Below are 20292 nucleotides of genomic sequence, written 5' to 3' on the forward strand. Positions count from 1 at the left end.
AGATGTGCCGCGGCTTGGGTCTGCCCTGGACCATCTCTTGCCCACTCATCTCCACAGTGACAGAAAGGTTCTCAGCCTTGAGACCAACTGTGTTTTTGTTTGTAGACCTCCGGACTTCTTTTTTTCTTTCCTTCTATTCCCTCCCCATCCTCACTTATCTGGTCCTGAGTGAGAAACACGAATAGGAAAGGCATTCCAGCGTCACTCGGTGGCCTGTCCAGCCCTGCATTGTCCCTGTCCGGTTATGTCAGAAGGAAACCTGCAGTTCTGTGAGCTAGGCATAAAGATGTGTTGTAGTTGGGACCACCCAGTTAGCCCAAGATGAAATATCAGGAGTGCTGGCAGGCATTTCGAAGGCCAGCTCTAAACGGCCACCCTGATCCTGCTTCCGGGATGGTGGGGAAAGGGTGTTTTCACTCAGAACCCTCTGGGTCAAATTTCCAGATAAACTTGCTTTGCCTTGAGTTCCTTGTTTTGTTTGCTTTTCAGAGTGTGGAGGTCACTTCTCCTTGACATGATTTTCCCATTTTCCCTGCACTCAGCAGCGGGCCATTGAAAACACAGCATATGATGGATAAAACAGCACAGGTAAGCTCTCCTTTAAAGAGATACATTGCCATCATCAAATACAAATGTCCCTGTTTTAGACTGTGTGAGGCAAGAGACTGAACTTTCATTTGAATACTATAGAAACTGGAGCAAAGGACAGAGACATTTTTGTAAGGCTAATAGTAAACAAGGCTTATTATTTGCCAGGATCTTCAAGGGTGGAAATGTTAGGGACAATAATAGAAGCCAGTACATCTACTGGTATTGGTGAAGGATCACATTTAAAGTGAAACCAAGGATTGGTTAAGGTCATTAAAAAATGTCAGTCTACTCTAAGTGAAAACACCAATGCAAAAGCAAATTACCTATGAATTACCAAACTCTGTTTGGCCTTCTAAGTATAACAAGTCTATTAGAAAGTTTTCCTGGGATACTTAGACCTTAAGATGTTGATGTTTTAAAGGCCTATGGGGGCAGCACTGTCCTCAGTTCCACCGCTTGGTTGAACTAGGAGCTAAGTGCCTTCATGGTTCTTCGAGATCTGACTGGCCCCTGGCATGCCTCTCTGCAGAGCAGGGGCTCACACACAGCATGCAACAGGACATAAAGCAAAAGCAAAAAGTCTTTAAATCCTCTTTCTGTCTCAGTCTGCCCAGAAGAAAAAAAGTTTTCTCATTGGCTTATTCCAAAGAGCCAGGACTATTATAGAAGAAAGAAGCCCTGTCTTAGGGCAGTGCAAACACAGGTACATATCCGGGTGCAATGTGGGACAGAGAGCGATGTTGGGGGCGGGGAGGACTCCAGGGCACAGAGCCCCTCTCTAAATACAGCTACAACACTGCCTATCATGTCCTTTCCTAGAAGGCCACGAGTCCGCGGAGGGAGAGAAGCAGGTCATTCTCTCTGCTCCTGGGGGCTCACTGAGCAACTACAGTTTTCCATTATTGAAAGAAAGAACTGGGCTTGTTTCCTCCTACTTTTGCAAGTTTCCTCAGGGCCCCCTTCCTGGGCTGGAAGAAGAGGAGGAACTCTGGGACCCTGGTCTTGGTCTCCCCACCTATAAAGTTCTGGGATGAGAGGAGATGACCCAGCCCAAAGACATTTCGGGCTCCAAAACTGTATGATTCTAGAACCCTGGGAGGAAGGTGAGGGAAGGGTGGAGGGGGGACGGGTGAGGTCAGTGTAAAGATGGGAGCGGGAGTACAAGATTCTCACAAAGACTAGAACTTTCTCCCTCTTTCTCTGGGATAATCCCTGCATGAACTCTGCGAAAAAGCTGCCTGCATTGACAGGACATTGGGTGAACTTTCCATAGGCTTCCCCCCGCACCGGAACAGGGAGAGTGGATTCCCCTCTTCCCCAAATGGCATCAGCTTCCCTTCACATCCCCTAAGCCCCCCTCAAAGACCCCTCACTAAACTGCCCCGACTAAGAGCATAGTTTTAATAGGTAGTAATTCTAATAGGTTAGGTTTGGCTACATCCAACAACAGTAGGAAACACAGGTGGCCAATAATCTACAAGCAGGTCAGCTTCTGAATCCTGTATAAAAAACAGACCCAGAGGGAAGGATTGGGGAGGGCAGAGAACCAACATTTATTAAGTGCCAATTATTTGGCAAGTACTTTTCACAGATTATCACATTTAATCCTAATGACAACGCTGGGAGGCAGGTAATAATACTCTCCTGTGACCCAGGAGGAAAGCGGCGACGGAGAAGAAACACGGCAAGGTCACTCACTGCCAGCAAGCGGGCCCAGCGAGGCAAGAACCCAGGCATGGGCAGCTCAAAGGCCGAAAGGCACAGACGAGGAAAAGTTGAGAAAACCCAAACCTGTGGGTGGAGGGGTGGGGGGTGTGTGTGTCCCCCAGACCCCAGGATTTGGCTTCTCTGGGACTAGACCCTGCGCAGTCTCCACAGTGCTGCTGGAGCTCATCGTCACTGCCCCAGGGGGCCCGGGGACATGGGGACACAGCAGGTCTGGAAAGTTCCGCGTGTCAGACCACCGGCTTCCTGCTGGTGAGCACCGGGGTCTGGCAAGACGAGCTGGTTCTGTAACTTACCTCAAGCACTCAGGGCTTCGTAAGGCAGCCCCTGCTCTAAAGCTCGGACCCCATCCTCCATCACCCGTGGAGGGCGGCCATGGCCTTCCAGCCCCCTTGTTCCCCAGGAGCGGTGCGGCGGGGGAGGGGCGCTTCCACATCAGCTCCAAGAACAGGCGCTTTCCGTGGGGGCCCGAGCGGAATTCTGGGTGACTGTTCATCCTTGTTTAAACGTTCTTATCATGCCGAGGAGGATAAAGAGCAAACAAAGAGACGTTTCCTCAGCCTCCACAACCAGCTAATCATTAGCTGCTTTTACAGAGTCAGGCGAAGGGACGCCCACATGCACTCCTGTCAACAGAACTCTGCGGGTCTGGTAGCCTCTCCTCTGTGCTCCCCAAAGTTACTTATCACTTGTTTCCTGAACAAGATGGTTAAAAATATGCAGAAGTCGGGGGGGGGGAGGGGGATGCTTTTCAAGGGCCGTTGAGGCATTTTTCTGCAGGGGGAATGGTAAGATGGAGAACGGGGTAGGGGGAGGATTCCTGGAGGTGGAAGCTGGGTTGGGAAGGGAGGGACCCGCCCTCGCCCTCGCCCTGCCCTCCCCATTGTCCTCATCAGCGCTCACTGCTGCCCTCCAGGGCTGCTTCCAAAGGTTTTTTCCTTCTCCAAAGGTCTTTGGATGTGAAGACTGTGATAGTTTTGTGGTGGGGTTTTTTCTCTTCTCTAAATCGAGGCTTATGTCAGGATATAAAGGAACACAAGCTCATTATAGGAGAACCTGTAAAGCAGAGAACCACACAAGGCTACCATGCGACGGTGAGCACCGCTAACCTTTTGTGGATTTCCTTGCAGGCTGTTTCCTATGGATTTCGTCAATACGTCTGTCTGTTCCTACAGACACATGCGGCTCTGTGTTCTGTTCTTCCCACTTACTGTGGGAAGCTATATACTGCGCCATGCTATTAGAAACCTTTCTGAATCCCCTCCGTGGGACGTCTCACATGCTATTATACATGTGATGGGGCGTGCCATCCTACGGTGCTGGAGGTTTCTTTGGTTGGAAGAGATTTCTGCTCTTTTGAGGCTCATTTTGTTTCACTATAAACATCCTAAAACCACCTAACGAGGTAGCCGTAAGACCAGTTCTACCCTCACTTGCTCAAAGTGATTTCATCCACTGGTTTAAATAAAAATCCTCAGTAAGTTAGTGTTTACAATGATAACATCTTCAGCTCTGAAAATAAATCAGGAGGTCTTTGCTTATTTAAATATACATACTGGTGATAAATAGACGGCAGCACAGGGCCTAGAGTGTGAATGACCACAGACATTAAGCTTAAGCCCCAGGAATGTACAATCAGAGAGGAAGTGACACTTGCTTTTTTTTAACTTCTTGATATAAGAGATAAGAATTTTCAAAAATAGTTCAGTTTCTTTCACCTACAGATATATAAATTTCACCTTTATGTTTTCCCTTTAGCTTTGTTGTTTGTTTAAAAAAAAAAAAAGATTTTATTTATTTATTTGACAGACAGAGATTCCAAGTAAGCAGAGAGGCAGGCAGAGAGAAAGAGAGGAGGAAGCAGGCTCCCTGCAGAGCACAGAGCCCGATGTGGGGCTCGATCCCAGGACCCTGGGATCATGACCTGAGCCGAAGGCAGAGGCTTTAACCCACTGAGCCACCTAGGCGCCCCTGTTTTGTTTGTTTGTTTGTTTAAGGTTTTATTTATTTATTTGACACAGAGAGAGATCACAAGTAGGCAGAGAGGCAGGGTGAAGCAGACTCCCCATTGAGCAGAGAGCCCAATGCGGGGCTCAATCCCAAGACCCTCAGATCATGACCGCCAAGACAAAGGCAGAGGCTTTAACCCACTGAGCCACCCAAGCGCCCCTAGCTTTGTTTTTTTAATAAAATTTCTCTTTAGAGAATTTGTCCTGCTGTCCATCTATCTGTGAGGACCCTCAGGTGTCCTGCCAGGCCACAATGCCATGGAATGTCTACCCCACTCTGGTGCCTTAAAGCTGTAATGTTAAGTGCGGTCATGTTTAAGGATGAGACAGAGTTAATTGCGCAAAGAGGAGAGGAGAGCAACCAGGGCAGTGGAACAGCATATGCAAAGGGCCTGAGCTGGGACAGACATGGAGGATTTGTAGGACAGAAAGGTCACTGTGGCTACAGCACTGGTGGTGAGGTGCAGAATGGCGAAATGAGCTTAAAGGAATGTCCGAGGCCTGGCTTGCAGAACCCTGCCTGACCTGCAAGGACTCTGTTCCTTAAGAGCAATCCTAAAATCAATGAAGGGCATGAATAACAGATCTGCATTTTTAAAAGGCCTTTGAGCTGCAGTGTAGAATGCAGGCTGGAGAAGGGCCAGATCAGTTAGGTAGCGCAGTAAGATATGAGGGTGGTTGACTAAAGGGAGAGCAGTGGACAAGTTTGGGAGATAATCATGAAACAAGCATAACCTGGCTCCCAAGAAATGAAAACAGGTACTCAAATCAGTACTAGGATGGGAATGTTCACAGCAGCACCCTTCACAACAGCTCGAAGATAAAAAGCACCCACATGTCCATCAAGCAATGAATGATACACCAAGTGTGCTACATCCACAGAATGCAATGGTAGTGACCCCCAACAAGGCATGACATTTAATCCCTGTCTGCCAGGGATGAACCTCAAAAATATTATACTGAGTGAAAAGGCCAGACACAAAGGTCCTCATGTTGTATGATTCCATTTATATGCAATGCCCAGAATAGGCAAATCCGCAGAGACAGAAAGCAGACTAGCAGTTGCCAGGGGCCAGGGGAAGGGAGAGGGAGGAGTGACTTGTAATGGGGTACTGGGTTTCTTTTTTGAAGATCAAAATGTCTTGGAACAAGACAGAGTTGATGGCTGCATGACACTGTGGACATGCTAAATGCCACCAGATGACATGCTTCCTCGTGAGCTCTGAACTGGTTAATTCTTTGGGATGTGAATTTTATGTAGATAATAATGACAGTGCCTTGGACAATGGATTGGCTGTTGAAAGTAAAGCAGAGACATCACTCTGTTCGACCACAAACACCAGGAGCGAACCAGGGTGAGGGCCGTCCCAGAGTCCTTTGCCTGGCAAGGATCAGGGCTCAGTGCCAGACCTGGGGAGGCCACCTTGCAATGGGGGTGACTCCAGGGTTCTTGGCACATTACGGGGCACCTAGAAGAGGAGCATAGCACTCGGTAATTCATGGAATAGAGGCTCTCCGAAGCTCAAAAAAGACCGTTTTAGGGCAAATAAAATACTTTGTCCCAAATTAGGCATTAAACATGTGAGTAATGATTGAAACTAATTATTCCAAGTGGAAGCTGGTCTGAAAATAGCAATGAGTTTTGGAGGATTTTGTGGCTATTTTAGGAGAGAGTAGGAAAGCTTAGGGGCAGAGTGAAGCACCCCACGTTGGAGCAGAGACACTGGGATGGTCACACCATGGTTTGCTCTGAAGATGCCATTTCACAGATTCTAATATTTTCACGTCACCTCAGAGACATATCAGTGATGAGGCTGGCAGCACAGATTTCATTCGTCCCTTCCTGATGAAATGCTGAACCAAAATTTCGATAGCAAATGTGATCCAGACATGTTACAACGTTTTACTTATAAGCAAAAGGCATCTGTCCCAAGCTTGTAAGGTAACAATCACATTTCCTAAGACAATCCATGCTGGTGTAGCCAACGATGGCTCTTCCTTTCTAGAATCTCCTTCCCTTTTTGATATTTTCAGGGGAACAGGCTCAAAGATTAGGAAAGATGGGTACAGATCAGGAAAAGAGTGTCTCTAGACCCCCCAAAACCATCCTACAGTACAATTGATTAACAAGAGTATTTTTTACTTCTGAGGTTTCAGATATGGCAACAGAAAGGGTGGGGACAGGGAAAGGGAAGATGGGAGGAGCGAAAAAGCCAAGACAAGAAAGTCGGAGACCATTATTTAGGTACTTAAATCCAAAGAAAACAATCCAAAAAGAAGCAGAACAAAGCCACGGTTTACATTAGCTCCTCATCCCTATCCTCCTACGAGAACACCTACAACTTTTTAGCCCCAGAGATAGATTTTTCTCAGTCCCTAATGACTGACAACTTGTTCACTCCTAGACTCAGTCTCGGCTGCAAAGCTCCCAGACCTTCCCCGTGTGTTCCTGTGAAGAAGCCAGAGTTATTTAGGAACCGTCACATTAAACAAAATTAGTTCTTATGGACCCTCAGGGAAATTGCTCTGGTAGCCATTTTTCTTATAAAACGCCAGCCTTCAGCTATTCTAAACAGCGTTTATGCAAGCTGCCATCCTCAGCAGCGATAATCATAAAAATAAAGACTTCGAAGCTGTGGGTGAAAGTATTACTGATTCATGACTTACTTTATTTTGATTTGCATTATGCCAAATCCTACACTTTCAAGCCTTCATATTTCCTAAATTATTTCAGGGCAAACCCCATATATTTGATTGTTCTTTTCTGCGTGGGCAGCAAGGGATGGAGAGACGGGCGATTTGTCACACCGCAGGCCATTTCTGGCAGCAAGAACTCTAGGCTGCGGTTCATGAAACAGCATCCTCATTTTGGAGAATGTCCTGAGGCTCATCACTTCTCAGTTTTCTGTGCTAATGGGAGAAATGGAAAGCCAAGTCCCCGAACTATCTTTTAGTCAACCTCCCCTCCTATTACACTTTTGGCCAGAGGCACTAAAAAGAGCCTAGCTACCAGGGCGCCTGGGTGGCTCAGTGGGTTGAGCCGCTGCCTTCGGCTCAGGTCATATTAGGGTCCTTGGATCGAGTCCCACGTTGGGCTCTCTGCTCAGCAGGGAGCCTGCTTCCTCCTCTCTCTCTCTGACTGCCTCTCTGCCTATTTGTGATCTCTCTCTGTCAAATAAATAATAAAATTAAAAAAAAAAAATAGAGCCCAGCTACCTGAGGTTAGCTTGATAGGCTCTCCAGCTCTTTTCAAATGCCTGGGAGTGGGTGGAGTAAAAGCAAACAGGGCGGAGAGAAGTGGTACACAAATCCAGTGGCCTACCAGGCAAGGACCAAGCCAGGGACGCCAGAACAGTGTCCTGCAGGGCACCAAAAGACGTCCACATTCAAGAGCTGCAACCAAAGCAGCTCACTGCAAGCCAAACATGACGGCTGGCTCTTTGCACTCATACCGTGGTTGGAACAATGAAGAGTGTGGCCTGGAGGGGATAAGATGGCCCAGAGGGCAAGGGGCTAAGCCAGGACCCAAATCCCCGTCTATGTGACCCCACTATGCCCTTCAGCTTCCTGCTGATGCAAGAACCAAGAGAGGTGTTGCATGATCCCTCCTGCATCTTAGAAGGGTTATCTGGTAACACTATAAATGAAGGACGGAAAAAAAATTCAACTACGGAGACCAAATAATCCTTTTCTATGCTTTAATTTTTCTCTCTGCTTTCAAGTTTTCTAGAAATCTCACTTTTCTAGCCATTGCATAAATAGGGATCAAATGGCTTGAACTTTGTGCAGGAAGACGTGCCAGTCTGTGTACACACACACGTTGCATTTTCTTCATAAATAAAAGCAAATTAATTGCTGTTGCTAAATAAACACCAAAAACAACATCAAAAAAGTCCCTGCCACATCCTGAAATGAAGCCTGAAAATACTTGTACTTCTTCTCCTTTTATTCACAAATAGAGCCCCACTGTTGAAACGCATATACAGGGATGTCTGGGTAATTTAGAGATAAAATGAACAATTGATATGTAGCAACTTATTCTTCAACTAGAAGTTTCAGCCAGGTGAAGAGATGACGGGAAGACAAGTCTTGCCGGACAGCAAAGATTCACAGTAATACAAAACTACAGTCTCATAATTTTGTAATCAAGGCCAAAAAGGCTTTAATCCATATCCACTGCTCCTACCCCCATCTCCAGAGCTAGGGTAAATGCTGGAAATTCAGGCCAAAAACCAGAGCTTGTCACCTCCCCTTCCAAGTTCAGCTCTTTGGCTTATAGATGCTGGGGATCCTGCTTTAGCCCTGGGCACTTCTGATTCCTGTGGCTACTGACGGCTGGACACATCAGGAAGGTGCTCTTTGTCTCAGTAATGAGTCTACAAAGCCACTTAAATAAATCTCTGGACTGGCTACTGGTATAGGAAGTCACTGACAGATACCTAGGAGGGCAGGCAATTTTAGAATAATTCATATATGGGGAGCTGCTTTGTTTTCTCTGGCTGTCTTCTTCCAACCTAATTAATTCTGCCTGTGAAAATGGAACCACATCTCATGGATGAGAGTTAGGTGGGAATTTTGGGGGTGAGGCAAGGAGTGCTGGGCAGCACAGTCAGAATGTGGAAGAGAAACCAAGTCTAGGATCTAGAAAGGAGTCTTGGACTGTGTTCATAAGGGATGTCAGTACACTTTTCTGAAATTCTACCAAGATGGATCAAAATCTCTGAAAGCAGGTTGGATGCTTTCCCAGAAGTTTGGAATCTTGTTAAGGCCCAAGCTCACCTTTTCAGTGCCTCCTGAAGGTTAATAAAAAAATATTTTATCAGCTGTAGGAATTACTCATTCTAAATGGCTAGTTAATAATTTGATAGATTTTTCCATTGAATTAATTCTGACAAAGCAAGCCCTCGTGACCAGCTCAATCAGTATAATTTTACCCACTGAGAACACCCAGCATAAATGTTTTTAGCAACTAAGCAAAACAGTTTTACCTACCTGCCCTTCTGTTTTATTTAAAATGACAAAGCAACCCACACTTGCTAAGTACAAAGTCATGCTCTCAAGAAATGAATGAATGAATCATTCGTGAAACGTCTCAGAATTCTCTAAAAAAGTGAATTGAAAGTTCTCTCAGCACTAACTCATTGTTAGCATTTCCTGATAACAGAGGCATTTGAGGGTGGACCAAATACGACAGGAAGTTGCATGTAACTCCAGTCACCATGATGATGTGAGTGTTTGTACAAGGCGGTGGCTACATTACAGTTTTGAAGGGAATGTGGTGAGTCGAGCACCTTTTCTCTCAGTTGAGAAGCAACATAGAGTCAAGAGACAAACAAGGTCAGAGGGGAAAGTGCTCAGGATACACCCAAGGGCAAGCCTTTTGAGTACTAAAAAAAAAAAAAATGCCAGAGCAAGCCTCTTCCTCTCCCCAAGCCAACCAATAGTGCAGGACAGCAGTTTTCAAACATTTGTGACCATGACTCATAGAGGTAAATATATTTTTATATTATATATATTATATTATATTATATATAAATATAAATATTATATTTATATATTTATATTATATTAATATTATATTATATTTATATTACATTTATATATTATATATTTATATATAAATATAAATATTCTATTTGTCTACCTGCCAGCTGTGCATGTATGTATGTAGTATGTATGTTTCCATGTTTCCATCCATCTATCCATTCATCCAACCACCTACACACTCATCCATCCATCCATTTGTATATACATATAATGGATGCCAATAAGAAAATGATGCCAAATGGTAATGTGAATCCACAGGAACAAATGAAGTGAAACAAATGGTAAATAAGAAGGTAAATGTAGCTAATGGTATAAATAGCTACTTGCTCTCCTTTCTTCTCTCCTCACCTTCTGCAAAAGACATACAAGTATATAAAGTAATGAGTATAATATGTATAGCTGGGTCTGGAGCATAGTAGTTAGATGTAACATGTGTAACAACACCTCAAAAAGGGGAAAAGGAAATACAGCCATACAGGAGCAATGTGTTTATCTCTCATTGGAATTAAGTTAGTACAGATCTGAAAGAAGTTAGTATAAATCTGATACATTAAGATTTATATGGTAAACTCAACAGCGACTATGAAGAAAATAACTCAAAAAGCAGAGTGAAAAAAATCATTATGGAAATTAAAATGCTATCTTAGAAAATACTCACTTAATGCAAAAGAAAACAGTGAAAGAGGATAAAAGGAAGATGTAAGATACAGAAAACAAAAAGTAAAATGGGAGCTATAAACTCAACCATATCAATAATATCATTAAATGTGAATGGGTTAAATAACCCCATCAAAAGGCAGAGACTGTCAAATTGGGTAAAAAACAATATCCAACCACATGCTGGGTACAGGACATAGCACTTAAGATTAAATGATACAAGTAGGTTGAAAGTAAAAAGATAAAAAGGACACATCATGCAAACAGTAACCATAAGGAAGCTGGAATGGCTAAACTAATATTAGAAAAATAGACTTTAAAATTAAAGCTGTTACTAGAGATAAAGAAGGACATTTTATAATAATAAAAGGGTTCTATCAGAAAGACATAACTATTATAAATTTATATGCACCAAAAAGCAGAGTCCCCAAATACATGAGAAAAAAATCGGACAGGACCGAAGGAAGGAACAATAATAGTTAGGGACTTCAATACCCCACTTTCAATAATGGTTAAGCAATTAAATGAATAATTAACAGAAAATAAAAGACTTAAGCAACAATATGAACCAAACAGACCTATAAACATTTATAGAACACTCAGCCAAACGACAGAATACACTTTCTTCTCAAGTGTATAGAATCGATCATATTCTAGGTCATAAAACAAGCTTTGATACATTTAAAAGAACTGAAGTTAGGTAAAGTAAGTTAAGTTAAGTAAGTTAAGTAAAGCATGTTCTCTGATCACTGTGGAATGGAAAAAAATTAGAAGTCCATAACAGAAAGAATTTTGGGAAATCCAGAATTAAGTGGAAATTAAACAATACACTTGTGAATTCCCAATGGGAAGAAAGAAGAAGAAATCTCAAGAGAAACTAAAAACATTCTGAGATAAATGAAAATGAAGATGCAACATGCCAAAACTTATGGGGGTCATCTAAGCAGTGCTTAGAAGAACACTTATAGCTGTAGATGCTTATCTTAGTAAAGAAGAAAGATCTCAAATCAATAGCCCAAACTTCCACTTGAAGACACTGGTGGGGGAAAAAGATTAAACTAAACCCAAAGCAAAGAGAATGAAAGATACAAAGATCAGAGCAGAAATGAGTAGAATAAAAGAGAGAAAATAAACTCAAAAGGTCTTTGAAAAATCCAACGAGAAAAGAGAAACCTTTAGCTAGAGTGACCAAGAAAAAAGAAAAAGAAGACTCATGATATCCCCCCAAAGATCTCCTGCCTGAACTCTAGCTGAGCACACAGGCCAGTCAAGGTGATCAGGGGGAAAGCCAAACAGATGTGGATCTCACTCGGGGCTGGTTCCTTCTTTCCAGGGTTGATGGCTCTCCCCTGTCTGCCTGATTTGGGTAGCTCTTGGTGCTTTCAAATTTTTGAAATTTTATTGAAAATTTTTTGAAATTTAAATTTTTTTTATTTTTTTGAAAAAATTTTTACTGAAATTTTTGAAATTTCAAGTTTTAAAATGCTTTTTGCATTTTAAGCAGAGTTGATCGTTGTTGTTTGAGGAAAGGCTATACTGATACAAGCTACATTGCCATTTCTAGAACTGGGGCCCCCAGATGCCCTCTTGAAGAGGAAAGAAGGCATCTCAAGCCAAGACTCGGCACAGGAAAAATATTAACATGGACACAGTATGTTTAAATTATGGACTAGACAAATGCACAAGACCGGCCCATCATTTCTAAGCCACTAGGAGAAGCCAGTCACTCTCTCTCTTGTTGCTGATACTACAATTCTTAGCAAAACAGAGAGCAGTGATTTTTCAAGGACTCCTCCACTTTGAAGTCCTGAATCAAATTATCTTTCTGCTCTTGGAATAGGCCTTGGGTGGGCCTCTGCCTGAACCTGCAATTCACGTGGATATGAGATTTCTCCTTTTTTCCTCTATACATACAGAATCAATTAGGAGATGAAGACGTAATGAATTTAGGGTATGAAGGCAAAGTAAGAACAGCCCCAGGGACAACCCATCACAGGTACAATATGGAAAAATACAGGGGGTTCAGACTCACCTAGACAAGACAAGCCTCAGATATGATTTCTTTTCTTTTCCCACTCCCAGATTCCTAGCATTGTATCTAAATGGCTTCAAACTGTTACAAAATATTTAACATAAAATCATTATGTATCCATTACAAAAACAAATTTACACAGAAATTATCAAACATGTATAACTGCTTATACAATTTTAAAGTTCTATTTAAAATCAGTTCACAGTTTTTTAATTAAAAAAAGAAAAAAGCCTAAATAAAAATGCTCTGGGTGGGAAGCTGGCTAGGGTAATCCATGATGTAGTAGATGAACGGGCAGGGGTCAGGCTCTGAAGGGTTCAGGATCGCTGAGGAGGGATGAAGGCTGACCGTTCAGGGTACAGGAAACTCCCAAGTGCAAGAAAGAAGAGAAATAGGACAGGACCAAAGAGGAAAGTAGGACAAGTAGCCACACATTTCAGGTTTGGGGACTGCTACCACAGACTGTTTAACCCCTCCCTTCCCCCAGAGCACTGAACTGCCATTCATTATTGTAATTATAAAGCATGATATGACAGGCTGATTATTTTCTCCTTTTATGGATCATTTCCTTAAGATGTGAGTCCAGGAATGGGATCGCTGGCCAAAGCATAGGGGCATCTTGAAGGCTGATAAAACATGTTGCCCAGGAGCTTATGGGAAGACGGCACCTCATCACCAGCCCCACCCAGCAATGAATGAGGACCCCCCGGCTCTATCCCCACGTGAACATTCTATACTGTTCCTTAAAAAATTTTGCTAATGTAATAAATTTAAAAGTGTTTTTTTTTTTTTTGCTTAATTTACGTCTCTTTAATAGCTAAGGACGCTAAAGGGGATTTAAGAGCCCTTTTGGAATTCTACTTTTTGCTCACTTCAAATAAAAGCTTTTCATAAAGAAAGAAAGGTGGTGGGAGACCCTACAATTACCTGGTATCTTGGTGATTCTTAAAGAATAAAAAGAAAATACTTTTTTTTTTTTTTTTAATGAACTGTGAGGCCCGGCCCATAATTCACCAAGATGTTCCATTTTCTGGCAGCTGAGGGGCTGGGGCGGAGGTGTATGGGGGGGGGGACCCCAGCCAAGAGCCCTTTCCAGAACAGGGGTGGGGTCCAAGTGCGCAGTTTGTAAAGCAGAGCTGGTGAGGGGGTGGCTGTGGCCGCCCAGCGTGCACCTGAGCCAGACTCCACAGAGCCAACAGGGGGAGTCTGACAATAGGGGTCTCCACTTCTGCTTCCTGGACCCTTCAGGAAGGTAACAAGCTGCCTGTTGGAAGGGATTTGGCCAGAAACATGGTTACAATGAGTTTAACCATGCTTAGACACTGATCTGGCTCAACCCACTTAAAAAAAGAAAAAAAGTAACAGGCACATGAATACTGACCATTTAAGATGGTATTTGAATTAGGCTCAGAGTACCCGAAGGACCGGGGCACGGGAGAAAAAAATAAACCAAGGGAGCTGAAGAATCTCATTCTGATATTTTTAAATGAAGACAGAGTGCTATTTTTTGAAGGTATTTTTAAGTAGACTTCATGTTGAAATTCTTGAAGCTATTCATGTTGACGCTGAGCCCACGTGGAGGGCATGTCTGCTGCACACTCTGTGTTGCCCCCTTTGCAGGCCCCTGGACCCCCGCAGCCCTCACACCACTTTCAGATGCTCCCCTGGGCCTGTCCACATCCGGGGCCCTCCAACCCCCAGACTATATTCTTTATTTCCCCTCCTGGACCCAAGGGGGGCTCAGGGAGACCAACACTACATGCCTGTGTCTGTTTCACTACAAGTCATTCTTTTAAAAGCCCTGAGTCTCACCTCTCCATCACCTGGCCTGGGACTGACCCTCTGGGTCACTCCTGGAAGATGCAGAGATAGAAGCTTCCACAAAGCCTGCGGGAAAGCTAGTGTCCAGATTAAATGAGATCACAGGAGACAGGCAGCTGCTCTCTTGAAGGGAGTTCTGGACTGGAGCCCCTTCCACTGGGGCACTCCAGGTTCCAAAACAACTGGCCCTGGGTCAAGGGGACACTTCAGCTCCTTTGACCTCTGTGCCCTGTCTACAAGATGACAGGGTGAGAACCCAGGGTTTGAACAGTTTCCCTCAGCTCTGGCATTCTGAGTTTCTATACACGCCATTCAAATGTATTTACGTAACTTTATCTCCCTTGGTTTACAGTACAACTTAGGCACATGTTAAGTACTCAATTGCTGCACAAACTAAATTAACTGGAAGTCCAGATCACAGCGAAAAACACTCCAGAAGCAGGTAATGTCAGAGCTAAAGTTTATGTGCACCTGCGCATATGTTCAGGAAAGCCGGGCACCAGTTAGAGACACAAGCACTTAGCATCCATAGCTCATTCATACCCATCGATGTGATTCTTATATACTCCCTATTTCCTTCTGAAAGTTCCCAGGAAGCTATTAACTTTGAATTCCAACATTGCCCACCACCAGGGTCCAGCTGCAAAAGTTCCTGACCAGCTACCACATGCAAGCACCAAGTTCAATTTTTCTAGGGTCAGGCTCGTGGGTGAAATGTATTCACTTCATCTCCCACATGAAGTGCCAGAAGAGGTCTGAGGGATCCTCTGCTCCCCCTGTAGGAAAACTAGACTCAGAGCCTGGGTTCAATGCTGAAATTCTAGGGAAAATGTCCAAGAGCACACACGAAGACTGGCAGGCCGTTTGCCCCGGACAACTTCCCAAACAAGGGGAGGGAGGGGTGGTAACTCCTTTTTCAACGTCCTCTAAGGCATCAGCTCAATCTCAAGTTGGGCTTCTCAAGAAAGGAGAAAAAAGAGATACCAATGATGATGGTGATGGTGACAACAGGGATAATCTCATTAAGCAGGGACAGCACCAGCCACCATCACTTTCATGCTCACTCTAGACATAATTTCTTTTATCTCACATGTTATCATCTTTAATTCTCGTAAAACATCCAGGGAGGTAGGTACTAGTCCCTTCATGTTAAAAAGAAACCAAGTCTGATCAATAACTTGCCCACGAGAACCCCCAGCTGGTAAATATCAGAGCTGGATTCAACCCCAATCTGTTCACGCTCAAAGCTAGAGTCCCAGGGGACAGAGCGTGGGCTCAGCCAGCTTGTGATTAACGGCTGAGTCATGGCCTGTGAAGCTGGGGTGTTGTAGCACAGAGATGGCCGATGGCTGTGTGCTGTGTGGCCTGAACCTCACACAGGCAGGTCTTCAGGCCGACTTGGATCTGGGGTTGGGTCAGCCGGTGCTTTGCCCTCTGGCTCATCCAGCAACAGGATGACCTTCAGCTGGAGTGAACGGCCAAACTATTGTTTGCGGCTTTGCAGGAAGCTGTTTGAAAGGGTCATTGAAAAATGATCTTACTAAATCAAGCTGTACTAATATTTTTATTTCCTCTCATGCAATGCCACGTTTAAAGGCATTAGACCGGCCTGTTTATAAGGCCTGGGAAACTAGTCTGTGTGCCTTAAGTTCAGAAAAACAAAAGCGTCCCACACTTAAACCAGAGAGAATGGAAAGAACAGGATGGCATGAACCCTTCTCAAAGTTGGTCCTCAATCTCCGCTCCTTTGACGACAAAGCCCAGCAAAATCCAAAACTTCTTGTCAGGGGACTGTCACATGTCCTGACATGTATGCATATTAAGGAATCTTCTCGTGGTTCCAACAGTTTTTTAAGACAAGAAATTGGTAGAGAAACTTAGTTCATTAATTGTGTGGTTTATAGCTTATTTTTTAAATAAAAGACAAGTAATTGACACTCGTCCAGGAAATGACTTTTTGCAGCCTTTGTAGAGAAGAGAAATTCAGAGACCTAATCCCCCCAGGAGTCCCTAAGCTCCAACCCAATCTACTACTGCACCTGACTTAAGATGAGCAGTGTAAGGAGAGGTGAAAACTGGAACCCTACTGAGTGTGTGAGGGTTCACACACACAGGCCTGACCTCACTGTTCACATCTCCTCAGGAAGGGTGTTCTAATGGTGAGTAGGGCAGATGTTAGCCATAGAGGTCCTGAAGCCCAGTAAGGACCCCCGGGGCAGGGAAGCAGAGAAAATGCAAGAAAACAGAGTATGAAAAAACAATTTCCTCCTCTCCACGATGTGATGAGAGATGTACTAGGAAAGTAAACCCCAAGCATTTTAGGGTGAGAGGACACGAGAGAGATCAGTTTTATGCATGAAGAAAGGGCCTGGGGCCTCCAAGGAAGGTCCCTTGCCAGGTTCAGTAGCCAAACAGGGGTGAGATTAGGAGGGGACCTTGGCTCTACAACAATAGAGCTTCCCCAGAGCTGACCCCAGGGCCCTGTGAAAGCCAGGAACACCTCGCCATTATTACAGCAGAGAGGCTCTCTGCCTAAAACCTGGGACAGGAGGAGTCAGGCACATGGCTGGTAGTCTGAAGCTGGAATACTAAGACCATAATAATGCCTAATATGAGGGGAGAAAAAGGATTAGAAATCTTAGTATCTAGGAGACTCCAAAACACTGCTTCTCATCAGCCTTTTCCAGTATGTTTTATATAATCTGACTGTTTACTGGTCGGATTCAACCTGCAAGTCTCTAGGAGGGAGATAACGCACGAAGAGCTTCCACACTATAAGAGAAAGGCATGAGGGCAACAGGTCCCCGCTCTTGGGCCTGAGTCTGGAGGGGGACCAGTTCCACTGAGGCAGGGTCTCAGGGAGTTCAGTCTTGCAAACCACAAAAGCAGATTGCTGTTGGAAGCCCAGCTCCAAAGACAGTCAAAGAGGTTTGAGGTTTGCAGGATGTTTGTCTAGCTGATGCCTTTCTGGCTCTAACTATTAAATTAAATAAGACTATTTTCTAAATAAAAAGAAGGGATGTCGGGGTGGCCCCGTCGTTAAGCATCTCTCTTCAGCTCAGGTCATGATCCCAGGGTCCTGGGATCGAGTCCCACATTGGGCTCCCTGCTCAGCGGGAGCCTGCTTCTCCCTCTCCCACTGCTCCTCCCTCTGCTTGTATTCCCCTGCTTGTGTTCCTCTCTCGCTGTCTCTCTCTGTCAAAAAAAAAAACAAAAACAAAAACAAAAAAAACCTGAACTATCATCCTTATGTTTAAAAATATATAAAATAAATGAAAGGAATAAACAGGAAAACTAAAGATAAAAACTGGGTTCTGACAAATAGAATGATGATGTTTGCTGCTTTTCTGGTGCAAGAAAAGAAAAAAGAAAAAAAAAAAAAAGAAAGGAAGAAAAAGAGCTTATCTGGCCCCCAAACCAAATGCCTGACATCTCAGAGGTTCTCTACGGAGGTGGGTGCGTCGACAGCAGGGACGGTGATCAGAATTGATTATCCTCAGGACACCTTCCTGGACCTTAGCACACACAACTCAATGGGTCTTGTTAGAAGGAAGATTGATTCTAGGGGTTTGCGTGGAGCCGAGAATCTGTCTTTCTAACCAGCTTATGATGCTGCTGGCCCACAGACCACACTCTGAACAGCAAACTAAGCAGTTTACTAAGCCCCTTCCTAGGTGGGTCTCGAACTTGTCCAGGTGAATGAGAATCCACATGTCATGAGGCACCTTGGGAGCCTATCTCATGCCAGCAAAGGAACCAGGTCAGTCTTGCTGCAAAAAAAGTAATACGATGCCAGGGAACAGACCACGTGTCCCTCAAAATGCCGCTGACGACCCAGCTTGCATCAACTGGTCGCTTCTGGACTTTCCGAAGAATGTTTGCTGCTTGCCTGGCACATAGAAAGCTCAACAGAGGCCTTGAGAGGAAAGAATGAATGGATGGATGGATGGATGGATGGATGGATGGATGGATGGATGGACGGACGAACGAATGAACAGAAGGCGGCAGGAAGAAGGACGCTAAGTGAACTTGGCCCCCAGCTAGCCTCTGTGCATATTTGGACCATCTCATAAGTCTTTGTACTTACCACGTGCGGAGATCGGGGAATAATACAAAACCACCGTCAGACTTGGGGAGAAAATGGGAGGGAGGGAGGGGAGGGGAGGGGGGAGGTGCAGCCACTAACTTCTGGGGATCACTGAGCGTCAGACACAGAGTCAAGTCCTTTACACTGACTGTCAACTCCATCTTCTCAAGCCCTCTGTGAACTGGGGATGATAAAGTTTTGCACTTCACAGACTGGGGAACTGAAGCACAGAGAGGGTCAGTGACCTGGGACGCCCCAGTTACGAAGGAGGAAGACGGCTCCGGCCCAGGCTGCCTGAGCCCCACACTCCCCACCCCACTCCGTGGCAGGCTCACCACTCCCCCCTCAGGGCAGCACAGCGGCTTGCCCGCCACCCACAGTGAGCCCTGACCACCCCCCCAACGTCAGTCCCCCAAACTGGCTTGCCTGGGGCAGCTTCTCCAAATCGAATATTAACACAGCTGCAAGACCTAATCGATGGTCTCGGTGCCTGAGTTCTTATTATACGGATACAGCTTAGTGCACGGATGCCACGGGTTTATGAGTTTTGTCTGAAGGGCTCTGGGTTTCTTTGAAATTAAGTAGTAAAACAAAAGAATCATAAAGAATATTGAGGAGAACACTGTTTGTGGAGAGGTAACTTTTTAAAGGTTTCTGGAACAAAGAATCTTCATACGCTCCTCTACCCAGTCCTACTCAGCCCCATTTGCTTTATCATCTACGCAACCTCTTCCCCACCAACGTGTGTGTGTGTGTGTGTGTGTACACACACACACACATTTTTCTCTGAATCATTTGAGAAGAGGGCACAAACAGCATGCCCCTTTATTCCTAAACACATCAGTGCGTAATTCCTAGGAACAAGTCCATTCTTTGACACGTGCCAGTTATCGACTTCAGGGAAAGTTCACGTTGATAGAATACTTTCTAATCTAATCCATGATCCACATCCAACATTGTCATTTGGCCCAAGGATATCTTTGTGAGCCGGACCTCCTGCATTTTAATGGCTGGATGTGTATTAAGAATTGATACACATAATTAAGAATTAATATGTGTCGAGTGCTTTGGCATTTAGAAAGCCCTTCCGCTGCACTCGCTCATTTGGTTCTCATGTTGCCTCTCTGAGGTCAGGCAAGCAGCATCATCTCTGTTTTACCCGGGGCCAAAATGAGCTTAAAGTAATGTTAAATTCAGAGCCAGCGTTCAGCAGTCCTCTCCCCGCACATGACCATTTGGTGCTTCAAAACTGCTTCAGGGCCAACCAGCAGACTGACCACTAATCCAAACATGTAAAATTCTATTAATAAAATAATACTGCTTGAGTGTTTATATCTCTAACCATTTCCTTTTACACTAACGTTATAGATTCTAATTAGTACCCATAGCTACATACTCAGGAAGAGACAGAGCCACTCCCAGGAGAGCAGCTTGGTATGAGTTGAGAGACCCAAGAGGTGGGTCTTGGTCTTGCCCGATCTGTTTTCCAGAGCCTACCCAACCTTGCACACAGAATTTGAACTCCTGACCTGGAAAGGATCCTCGGCTGCCTGCTTGACTTGATCATGGAAGCTGAAACACTGGGTATCTCTTCCAGGGCATAGTGAAATAGTAGTTTGAGTTGGGGAGGGAGTTTCCTAATCCTCACAGAGAGCCAGCCTAAAAGGGGGATCAAACTCATGAACTTGCCCATTAAACAAAAAAAGCACTGATTTAGGAAATGGAACCGTGGGGTTCAAATCTTTACTCTGCTGCTTAGTTAATTTTCCTTGGGCATGTGACTTAAGTTTACTGGGCCTCTGTTTTATCATTCACAAGCCTAG

General features: G+C 44.6%; 1 protein-coding gene across 2 annotated transcripts in view; it reads right to left on the reverse strand.

Annotated features, from left to right (window-relative positions):
- EEPD1 (endonuclease/exonuclease/phosphatase family domain containing 1) overlaps nucleotides 1-20292 on the reverse strand; it is a 108759-nt gene that overhangs the window by 18067 nt on the left and 70400 nt on the right. The window lies entirely within an intron of this gene.

The sequence above is a fragment of the Mustela nivalis genome (genome assembly GCF_964662115.1).
Source record: "Mustela nivalis genome assembly, chromosome: 12".
Taxonomy (NCBI): domain Eukaryota; kingdom Metazoa; phylum Chordata; class Mammalia; order Carnivora; family Mustelidae; genus Mustela; species Mustela nivalis.